At 41.4% G+C, this 10,852-nt stretch overlaps 1 protein-coding gene and 1 long non-coding RNA gene across 2 annotated transcripts in view; one reads left to right on the plus strand and one right to left on the minus strand.

Annotated features, from left to right (window-relative positions):
- Positions 1 to 2,640, minus strand: part of FRMD8 (FERM domain containing 8) — a 34,967-nt gene extending 32,327 nt beyond the window's left edge. Inside the window, exon 1 of the mRNA XM_073658607.1 lies at positions 2,504 to 2,640. The gene's annotated coding sequence lies outside the window, so the exon portion shown is untranslated. The remainder of the gene's footprint in view (positions 1 to 2,503) is intronic.
- LOC141174025 (uncharacterized) overlaps positions 1 to 4,328 on the plus strand; it is a 44,231-nt gene extending 39,903 nt beyond the window's left edge. The window contains exon 3 of the long non-coding RNA XR_012252752.1: positions 2,194 to 4,328. This is a non-coding gene — a long non-coding RNA (uncharacterized lncRNA). The remainder of the gene's footprint in view (positions 1 to 2,193) is intronic.
- The last annotated feature ends 6,524 nt before the right edge of the window (positions 4,329 to 10,852 follow it).

Genomic DNA, 10,852 nt, shown 5'->3' on the forward strand with positions numbered 1-10,852 from the left:
GATTTTTCTGCAATGATAATCCGCAGCGGAAATTTCCGCAGCATGTCCACAGCAAATGCGGATTACCATTGGGAAACATGACAAACAACTTAACATGCGTTTTTAATGAGTTTTCGCGGCGAAAACGCATTAAATCCGCATCGTGGGCACACAGCCTTAAACAGAGTTTGTCCGGCCAAGAAACGCGTTTTTGCTGCAGAAATTTCAGCTGCAAATACTCAAAGTGTGCACATACCCTTATGTTACAAAAAAAGACAAAAACAGACAACAGTATGACCTTGTAAAATATATGTCATAATGGAATACATTTCCCCAAGTGTCCAGGAAACATGGCTATGGGTTGAACTAGATGGACTTAGTCTTCCTTCAACCTTAAAACTATGTTACTTTAGAGTAACTAAACTTCCATTTTTTTTATAATTTTGTCCAGCATGGAAAGTTACGAAACTTTGAAAAGCATGTATTAAAGGATTTGTCTTCATTCCTGTAAAGAAAAAAAATGTAAGTGGCTTCCAAACCCTGCATTTCTCCAGTCTATTTTCCTGCCTTCAGCTACACTGATATCAGAATGTACTCATTTGGAGTACAGATGATGGCAGTGATGGGTCAGCCAATGTATCCTCCTCTGAGTGTTTTGCTTCTCAGTACCATCTCCTGTAGCAGCTTTTCCCCAGAGTTATCACAGTCTCATACGCCTATATTAAATGTCAAGTTTGGATCAGGTGACGCGTGGCCAGACCGTGACACATGGATGTGTGAATGCAGCATTAGTGAGACACAGGTGCTGACCCTGCCACTGCCATCATCTGTACTCCAAATGAGTACATTCTGACAGCAATGCAGCTGAAACAAAAGAATACAGCAGCACACTGTAAGCGCTAAGCTCTATGCAAACATTGAATACATGAAATTTACTGCTATATGAAATGTACTTATAAAAATGACAGTACTTAGCGAATAAATTGGCCATTTCATGACAGCCCGTCAACCATGGCAAGGTGACCTTTCTTTGGCATGGTTTATGGGCTCACATGAAATGGTCAGTTTATGAGCGAAGTATTGTCATTTTTATAAGTACATTCCATACAGAAGTAAATTTAATGTATTGAATGTTTGCATACATCTCAGTGATTACAGTGAGCTGCTGTATTCTTTTGTTTGTATATTGTGCACTCGTACCTGATCATACTTGCTTTATTCTGGTCAGTTTTGTAGTATACCAATGCAGATGAAGACAGACAGACCAGGGAAAAGCAGGAGTGTGTATATTATATATATAAAATCAGAATATACTCATTTGGAGTACAGATGATGTCAGTGACAAGATCAGCTCAGCACCTGTGTCTCACTAATACCGCACTCATACATCCATGTGTCACGGTCTGGCTGTGGGTCACCTGATCCAAAATTTACATCATTATGTAGGCTCAGAGGAGTACACAGGAGCTGACCCATCACTACCATCATCTGTACTCCACATGAGTATATTCTAATATCAATGTAGCTGAGAACAGGCAAGTAAACTGGGGAAAAGAAGGGGTTTATTTATAGAATTTATGACAATATACTCATTTGGAGTACAGATGATGGCAGTGACAGGATCAGCTCAGCACCTGTGTCTCACTAATGCTGTATTCACACATCCATGTGTCACGGTCTGGCTGTGGGTCACCTAATCTCAACTTGACAGCCTTATATAGGCTCAGAGAAGGACACAGGAGCTGACGCATCACTGCAATCATCTGAGCTCCAAATGAATATATTCTAATATCAATGCAGCAGAGCAGGCAAGTAGACTGTTAAAAAACAGGGGAATGTATGTATGTATGTGTATATATATATCACAATATACTCATTTGGTGTAGAAGCCACTTACATGCAATATATCTCTATCTATCAAAGGGGGATTATATATACCCCCTTTTTCACATGTAAAGTACCATGGAACAAATGGCACTATGATAAAATAACAGTACATATATATACACATTATTTATATATACATATAAATATATATAAAATGTGAATGAATAAGTGGCGCTATAATTCTATAGATATTATAGCACAATTTATTCATATATATGACTAAATTGTGCTATAATTATATATTATAGTTATATCATGTATATATATTATATATATATATTTATTTATTTTTATTTTCTTTTTTTCATCTTTTATTTTTTTTTGCAGGAATGAAGACAAATCCCTTAATAAAGTAATTTGCAAACTTCCAAAACTTTCAACGCTGGACAAAATTCTGGATCGTCAATCATTCATCATGTCAGTGCCTCTTTAGCCATAATTATCTAATAATCAGAATGGAAAATGATATCACTGTACATCAAACAGCAAGATGCATGGATTCTACAAGGAAGCGACTGCAGAAATCGCCCCAACTACCGGAAAGCTTTTAAAAGAAATCTTGGTGACTACTTCTCTAACATAAGGAGGACTGGAAACTAGTTTTTATAAAAAGTCGCACAAGCCTAGCGGCGCTCACCTTATAGAAGTGTCCGTATCAACTCTGATTTACTTGCTCCCCACTTAGGTTTAACCAGGAAGCTGACGTCACAAAGCCCCCGTAGCCAAGAGCCAATCACAGAGCGCGGTCTGCGTTCCACGCCTCACTCTGCTTCCCAGCGTCAGCCAATAGTCAGTAGATCACCGCCCCTTTCCGGTTGGAAGCGCTGCAGGACTGTGTGGAAACAGCCGCCAGTTCAGGAGTCCTGCTCCCAGTCTTACAGCTGAGTGACGTCACCTAGCGGGACACAACACAGCAGTGCGCATGCGTCCTGCCTCCTTCCCGCTTAATCCGTCAGGAATGTGTGGAAAGTATCCAGCCCCCAGAGACACAGAGGAAAATAACATGTGCCAAGCAACGAGGTCACCCATAGGGTACAGCTATTAATTAAAGGCCATATAGATGCTAATATTTTGTTGCTATGGCATTGAAAATAATAGTATTATGCTATTTTTTTTATGTTTGTAAAAAATTTTTTTTTGCAAAATAAAAAAAAACCTTCATCGCTCTTCTGTGGTCAATTTGTAAAAAAAAACTCCAAAAAATGGGCAAAGTGAACAAAACATAAATAACTGGTGGACTCTCGAGGCCCTTGGTCCGGATGAGCGGTTGTGCGGCACAGGCAGATGACGATTGTACAGGGGAGCGATACGGACTGTAATGGCTTGAAGGAAACCAGAGGAGTGGAGTCGTACACCATGAAGACAACCGGAGAGTTCTACAAAGTGAGACCGACAAAGCAGAGTTGGAATAGGACTCATAGATGTAGCAGAGGCCAGCAAAGCAGCAGAACTGGGTAGAGCAGGAGACCGTAAATATAGCAGAGCCAAGCGATGTAGCAGAGAGTTGATTACGTCAATTAACTCCCTGTGATGTAACTGTGTCCAGCAACATAGTAAAGTATGTCATATGACATTGAAGTAGCGGAGCTCAGCGATGTAGCAGAGATTTTACTACATCAATTAACTCCCCATGATGTAACTGTGTCGAGCAACGTAGCAGAGTAGAGTATGTCATATGACATTGAAGTAGCAGAACCCAGTAATGTAGCAGAGAGTTGACTGTGTTAATTAACTCCCTGTGCTGTAACTGTGTCCAGCAACATAGCAGAGTAGAGTATGTCATATGACGTAGCAGAGCCAAGCTATGTAGCAGAGTTGATTATGTCAATTAACCCCCCAGTGATGTAACTTTGTCCAGCAACGTAGCAGAGTAGAGTATGTCATATGACGTTGTTGAAGTAGCAGAGCCCAGCGATGTAGCAAAGAGTTGACTATGTCAATTATCTACCTGTGCTGTAACTGTGTCCAGCCACGTAGCAGAGTAGAGATTGTCAGATGACGTTGTTGAAGTAGCAGAGCCCAGTGATGTAGCAGAGCTGGCTATGTAAATTAACTCCTTGTGATATAACTTTGTCCAGCAATGTAGCAGAGTAGAGTATGACATATGATGTTGAAGTAGCAGAGCCCAGTAATGTACCAGAGCCGAGTATGTCAGGATGCTCCTAGGACATCAAAGTGTATCATGCAAAATAGAGTGAGAGAGATTAATATTGCAGAAAATTTCCCAGAATACAAACTGGAGTTGTCCCTTTAAGAGAATTTTAAACTAAAAATGAGGAAAATCATGAACAGTGGTTTTGTATTCCATGTGTGAATTAATAAAGGGATTGTGCCTTTTTTATTTGCTGTTTGTAAAATACGCAAATAAAACAAATGTTTAACTGAAATCAAATTGACGTCCTGCAGCGTTCATAAACGCACCGTGGGTCAGTTTGTGCAGCATAAAAAAATCAGCATGTGTGGCCGTGAGATTTACATAAATTTCATCCACTCTGCTGGAAGTGTAGTGCGTGTGAACATGGCCATACAGGTTAAAAAAAAAGCGCCAAATACTCCTCGTCCCACGGATGGGTCATCAAATTAAAAGATGTGTGCAACTAACACGTGCTTTACTAAGGAATTATAGTCACAGCATACAAATTTACAGGGAGTTTGTCACCCCCAAAATGCATATTCAGCTACTTAAAGATTTTCATTTCCCCCTATGAAAAAAATCATACCGTAATATACATTTTAGTGTTTCAGTTGAAGATAAATTCACTGTTATTTCATATGTAATTTGGGCGCATTGGTGCATCTTTGCCATTCCCAACGGCTCAGTGCTTTGTTACGCCCTCTAATATTGCAAACCCAGCACTTTCCCTTATCTTGATTGACAACTCACTTGCCAAAAGCAAATCGCTGCCTTAACTTGAATCCCTATTCCTGAGCGTGCTCACTGACACTGGAGGAGCCCAGCAGTGTGCTCACAGTGTCAGGACTGGAGCGCACACATTGTGGGTGCAGAGGGCTCTAGCTTCAGGGAGAAAATAAAGTTTTATTCTCCATGCTGCCGCTCACTATAAGTTATTGGGTGTCACAGGTGTGTCAGGTTTAACGGACAGTCATATGGGGTCCGGCTGTAGAAGGTAGCTGCGTTTGGTCTTGCAAACATCTTCCTGATCCTTTCATGATCCCTCTCTCTCTCGGACCCAGCGGTGTTCCTCACCTTACTTGGGGATTATACCTTTAGGACCCAGCGGTGATCCTCACCTTCTGCTGCTAATTACCACACCCTTGCTGTATCCTTAAATACACTCAGTTTCTCCGGAGAGTTGCTGGTGATAGAGTGTTCTACTTCTATTCATGCCTGGAATTCTAGTAATCGGCTAGAATTTTCTTGAAGTTTCTTCATGGATTGTTGCTTTGTGTTCCCCAGTGTCATCTTTAAGCTAAGTGTATTCCCTTGTTTGTTTCCCTTGTGTGTACTTTAGTATGCAGTGGGGCTGACTAGTGCTCACCCGTCCCCCTCCCTACCTAGGGCCTAGCTTCAGGGTCAGCTAGGGCCAGGTTTCCTGCTCGGCAATAGGTGCGGAACCTATATAGGGTCCATAGGGGAGTCAGGGTTTGTCGTTTGAGCTGTTTAGGGGTCTCCTCTCCCCCTTTCCCCACTTGTAGGGCACCCTTCCCTTTTCCTGTTGTTATAGGCTGGGTTCTCCACATACTCAGCGTGACATTGGGGTGGTGCAGGGAATGGATACATTCACAACATAGTGAATACTCCCCTACACTTTGATTGACAGCCGACTCTGCAGTATGTGTGTTTAGCATGTGTATGTGCAAACTATCAATCAAAGTGCCAGGGAGTAATCACGGCCACGCTCACTGTGTTGTGACTGTAACCTGTCCCTGCACTGACTGAAAGCAAGCAGCTACGAGGAGAATAAAGCTTTACTTTCTCCTTATAGCCGCTGCCCCTGTTAGCCGGTTATAAAGGATTTGTATGCTATTTTCCTGCAGATTACCCCAGTAAATAGCGATTATAGAGGTCACAGTTTCCCTTTAAACAAGATACAGTATTTTGCAATTCCTTGTAAAGTTTTAAGAATGTAAGGAATACACTGCACTAAACAGAATGTACGTAAATATCTGTGAACTGTCTACAAATAAAATACTTGCCATGTATCTTCAACCACATAATAAAGTGCATTTTCTAAGCTACAAGGAGTTTGAGCTATTTCCACATATCTGTAATCTATACTTTTTTGGGGGTTGTAAGTTTTAATGGAGCATGATTACCAATTGGGAAAATGTAAAAAAAGTTGTAAACAATAACAGCCACTGCTCTAAAATAGTTGTTACTTCTCATCCCTTAACCCCTTCACCCCGGGCCATTTTCCATTTTTGCGCTTTCATTTTTTGCTCTCCTTCTTCCCAGAGCTATAACTTTGAACGACACCATTGATTTTACCATATTGTGTACTGGTAAACGGGCAAAAAATTCCAAGTGTGGTGAAATTGCAAAAAAATGCAATTCTACAGTTTTTGTTTTTTTTTACCATGTTCAGTAAATGCTAAAACTGACCTGCCATTATGATTCTCCAGGTCATTACGAATCCATAGATATCATCCATGTATAGGTGAGGGCCCCATTGATACCATTTTGGGGTAGATACGATGTTTTGATCACCCGTTATTGCATTTTATTGCACTGTTGCGGCGAGCAAAAAAACGTAATTCTGGCTTTTTCATTTTTTTTTTCATTGCGCTGTTTACCGATCAGATTAATTCTTTTTATACATTGATAGATCGGGCGATTTTGAATGCGGTGATACCAAATATGTGTATATTTGATTTTTTTTATTATTGTTTTATTTTGAATGGGGCAAAAGGGGGGTGATTTACGGTAAATTTTAATATTTTTTGAATATTTTTAAAAACTTTTTTTTTTCACTTTTTACATGCTTCAATAGTCTTCATGGGAGACTAGAAGCTGTGATCATCAGATTGCCTGTGTGTAGCAGAAACGCTCACTTGCTATGAGCGCCGACTGGTGTGCGGCGCTCATATAATCCTGGCAATGACAACTGCAGACTCCTGTAGACCCCGGGTTGTCATTCCAACCCATCGGCGACCTGCGGTCATGTGACACAGGTGCGGATGGGCAGGACTAGTGACGTCCTTCCGCCGCAGCCATGTTAAATGCCGCTGTCAGAGATTGACAGCGTTATTTAACATGTTAACAGCGCCAGGTAGATCGTGATTCCACTCGCGGCTGTTTCGGGCACATGACAGCCGATCAGATCAGCTGTCATGTCCCCGGAAAGGTGCGGGCTCAGCGCCAGAGCCTGTGCCTAAAGGAGAGACCCGACATGTGCCGTACATGTACGGCACATGTCGGAAAGGAGTTAAAGAGGTTGTTCACTACTAGAACAACCCCTTCTCATCCTGAATGTTTGCCCTCGTGAAAATAAAAACACATATACTCACCTCCCGTGCCGGCGCCATTCCAGTGGTGTCAGCACTCGCGTTCCCGGGGCTCACATTGTTATGACACGTGAGCCCTGCGACCAATCAGCGCTGGCATCACTGTCTCCTCCTTTGGACATATACATAATTAAGAGGAGTTGAGAGCTGCGACTTGGTGTTCACCTCCTCTTGATTACTAATACGTCAGAATGCGAGGACAGTGACGCCAGCGCATTAAGAATGAATGGAGCGACCTTGCGCATGATCAAGCACTGCTCCATTCAGATGGGAGCCCTGGTTCTCGGTATCGGTGAGAGTCTCAGTGGTCAGATCCCATCTGTCGGGAAGTTATGCCTTGTCCTGTGGATAGAGGATAACGTCCAAGCTTGAGAATACCTCTTTAAGATCAGCTACCAACTTGAAAATTACTGTATTTATAGGAATATGTGCCTCCAAGATTGTCAGCATTTGTATAGGAGTGGTATTTGGGATACTGGGTAGGCCAGTTATTGAGGCAAGCATATAAAATGACTGGAGATACATGTTTATGTCATTTTTCCAATATTTTAACTATTTTTTTATTTACTTATTTATTTATTTGAATAAGGGTACATGTCTATAAACCTTCACATACATGTTTGGGGTAAATCTGTATTTATACGGAGAGCTTGTGTATTTACTTTTGATACCACACTACCTGACTGAAGCGGGCCACATGTAGTATTACACCACAGACATTAAAGTATTGTAAAAATTGGCGGAGATTTAGCAAAACTAGTGCAAAGGAAACAAAGGAGATACTCATAGAAGCCAGAGTGTTTTTTTCATTTTCAAAAAGATTATTTAAAAATAAGATAAAAAATCTGGTTTGTGGCTATGGGCAACTACTTTACTTTTACTTTCCACTAGTTTTACCATATGTAGTCTATTGAGTCTTACAGAGTAAAGTGGAATCTCCATCTATGATGTCTAAATCTCCGATTAATAAAATTGCCAATCTTCTCTGTTAGGTTATTAGAAATGAGATGTCAGCAGAGGGGGCAGCAGTTACCCTAAAGACACAACGTAACGTCTAGGGGCCTGGTGGGCTGAGAAAACATTTGGTGTTGGAACAGGACATAATCAGTATATTGTAAAGTTTATTGGAGAATTTTAGGGTCATGCTATTATTTCCAAAGGTTGTTCAGTCCTCATGTACAGCTATCAACTTTGGTCCAGGTCCCGGAAGGTCCACTTTTGATCACGAGCGTTTCCTGTGTTGGCAAGCATCAGTATTCTGCGTGCAGGGAGATGGCTCTCTGGCTCATTCATAAGTTAAGCCAGCCCCCTTGTATATCTATGCATGTGACACATACAGTATATCTATGCACAACAGAGAAGGAGACTGAATTAGTTATTGAAATGAGCCGGTCAGCCATCCCCCCATCAAACACAGCACTGCACTAATGACATTTCAACACAAAAAACTCTAAAAAAAAGTAAGAGTGGACTTCCAGGGGCCAAGGCTAAACAGCTGAAGATTGAGGCACCAATGCAAATAAGAGTACACTAGATGATAAAGGATATTGGGACACCTACACATTGTTCACTGGTGCACAGTCATTCTGGAACAGAAAAGGTACTTCCCCAAACTATTTCTACAAACATATTGTCCAAAATGTCTTTTATGCTGCTCTAGCACATTGACTGACAGCCGATTCTGCACTGATGTGCTGATGAGCTGGCTGTCAGTTAATGTGCCAGGGCATATTTACAGCCGCCTCCCATTATGTACTGAGCAGTGGCTGACTCTGCTCCGGCCGCGCCTCTATAACTGAAAGCCAGATTCTGCCGGGAGGAATAAAGTTAATTTCCTCCCGCTAGCCGAGCTTTCAGTGTGGCGACCACACAGCTTTGGAAAGCTATTAACGCCATATTTGTAGGTAAAATAGAATTTGGGGACATGACAGCTTTCCATTAAGTTTTCTCTTCTTCTCTTTGGAACGAAGAGGCCTACACCTGAAATACCCCCTCATAGTATTATCCCTCCTCTACAAAACTTTACACCTGGCACAGTGCAGTCAGGCAGGTAACGTTCTCCTGACATTTGCCAAACCCAAACTTGTCCATCAGTTGCCAGATAGAGAAGCGGGATCCATCACTGCACAGAACATGTTCCCACTGCTCCCAGAGTCCATGTTTTGCACCCCTTCATCCGGTGCTTGTCATTGTGTTTGGTAATGTAGGACTTGCATGCAGCTGCTCGGCCATGGAGCTTCCAGTAAACAGATTTTGTGCTAATATTAATGCCAGAGGAGGTTTGGCTTTCTGCAGTTATTTAGTCAGCCAAGATTTTGTGAATTTTATGCACTATTTGCATTAATACTCGGTAACCCTTCTCTGTAACTTTTCAGAACCTACTGTATATAGAAGGCTATGTGGGGCTCATACTTTGTATACGAGGTTATGTGGGGCTCATATACTATATGGGAGGCTATGTGGGGGCTCATACTCTATACAAGAAGCTATGTGAGTGCTCATACTGTATATAGGAGGCTATGTGGGGGTTCATACTGTATATAGGGAGGCTATGTGAAGGCTCATGCTGTATATAGGGAGCTATGTGGGCGCTCATACTGTATATAGGGGGCTCATACTGTATATAGGGGGCTATGTGGGGGCTCATACGGTATATAGGGGGATGACAGCATACCTCTGCTCAATAGGATGTTATTCAATTAATATTAAAATAGAATAATAATTAATATGTTAATATTAATATTGAGCAGGATTAATTTCAGCCTATTGGTTCGGCCTCCACAACAGTCACGGGTTCTCAGGTGGCTCCTCAGGAAAATTAATTGCCCACCCCTGGTCTATTATATATAGCGCTATGTTATGTATAGCGCCATATCTCTCTTGCACCAGAGCGCCTGTGTGTTAATCACATGACTTATCACTTGACCTACCAAAGGGGGTCGAGACATTTCATATGATACATTGTGGATGCAGGGGGCCCTCGCCTTCTAAACTGCCAAGGGCCCTGGCTGCTTTTAATCTGCCCCTGGGAACACATATGATTTTTTTTTCACCTGTTATCACCTGTTTATTAACCTAAATATTTCTTCAGCACAGATTTTATGAGGTAGAATGAAAATCCTGTATTGTGTATTTCTGTAGCTTTTGTGCTCTTTTTTTAATATATGTGAGTTGCTAATTTTAGTGTAAACATAAATGTAACAAACTTATAAAAGAAGGAAATAACCCAAAATAGAAAAAAATATCGGTGCGATGAAACACTAATTCAAAACAGGCACAAAAAATAATAATTGTAACAAAAGAATTCTACGAGAAAGAGAATGACTCTACTATGGGCAAACCTGAAATATTGTACCAAACTTTGTCTGACCACAGATTAGACATTTAGCAGGTTGAGTTGGTAGCAACCAATATTTACATGCTGCTGAATGGGTAGATGGTTACAGATGGCTGTGTGAACAGCTGCTGGAATAACACACACTAAAAATGACTTAGTCCTGACGTCAGCACGACTATTTAT

This window comes from Phyllobates terribilis, unplaced genomic scaffold (assembly GCF_046119375.1).
Source record: "Phyllobates terribilis strain yellow unplaced genomic scaffold, ASM4611937v1 Scaffold_13__5_contigs__length_258822181, whole genome shotgun sequence".
Classification (NCBI taxonomy): domain Eukaryota; kingdom Metazoa; phylum Chordata; class Amphibia; order Anura; family Dendrobatidae; genus Phyllobates; species Phyllobates terribilis.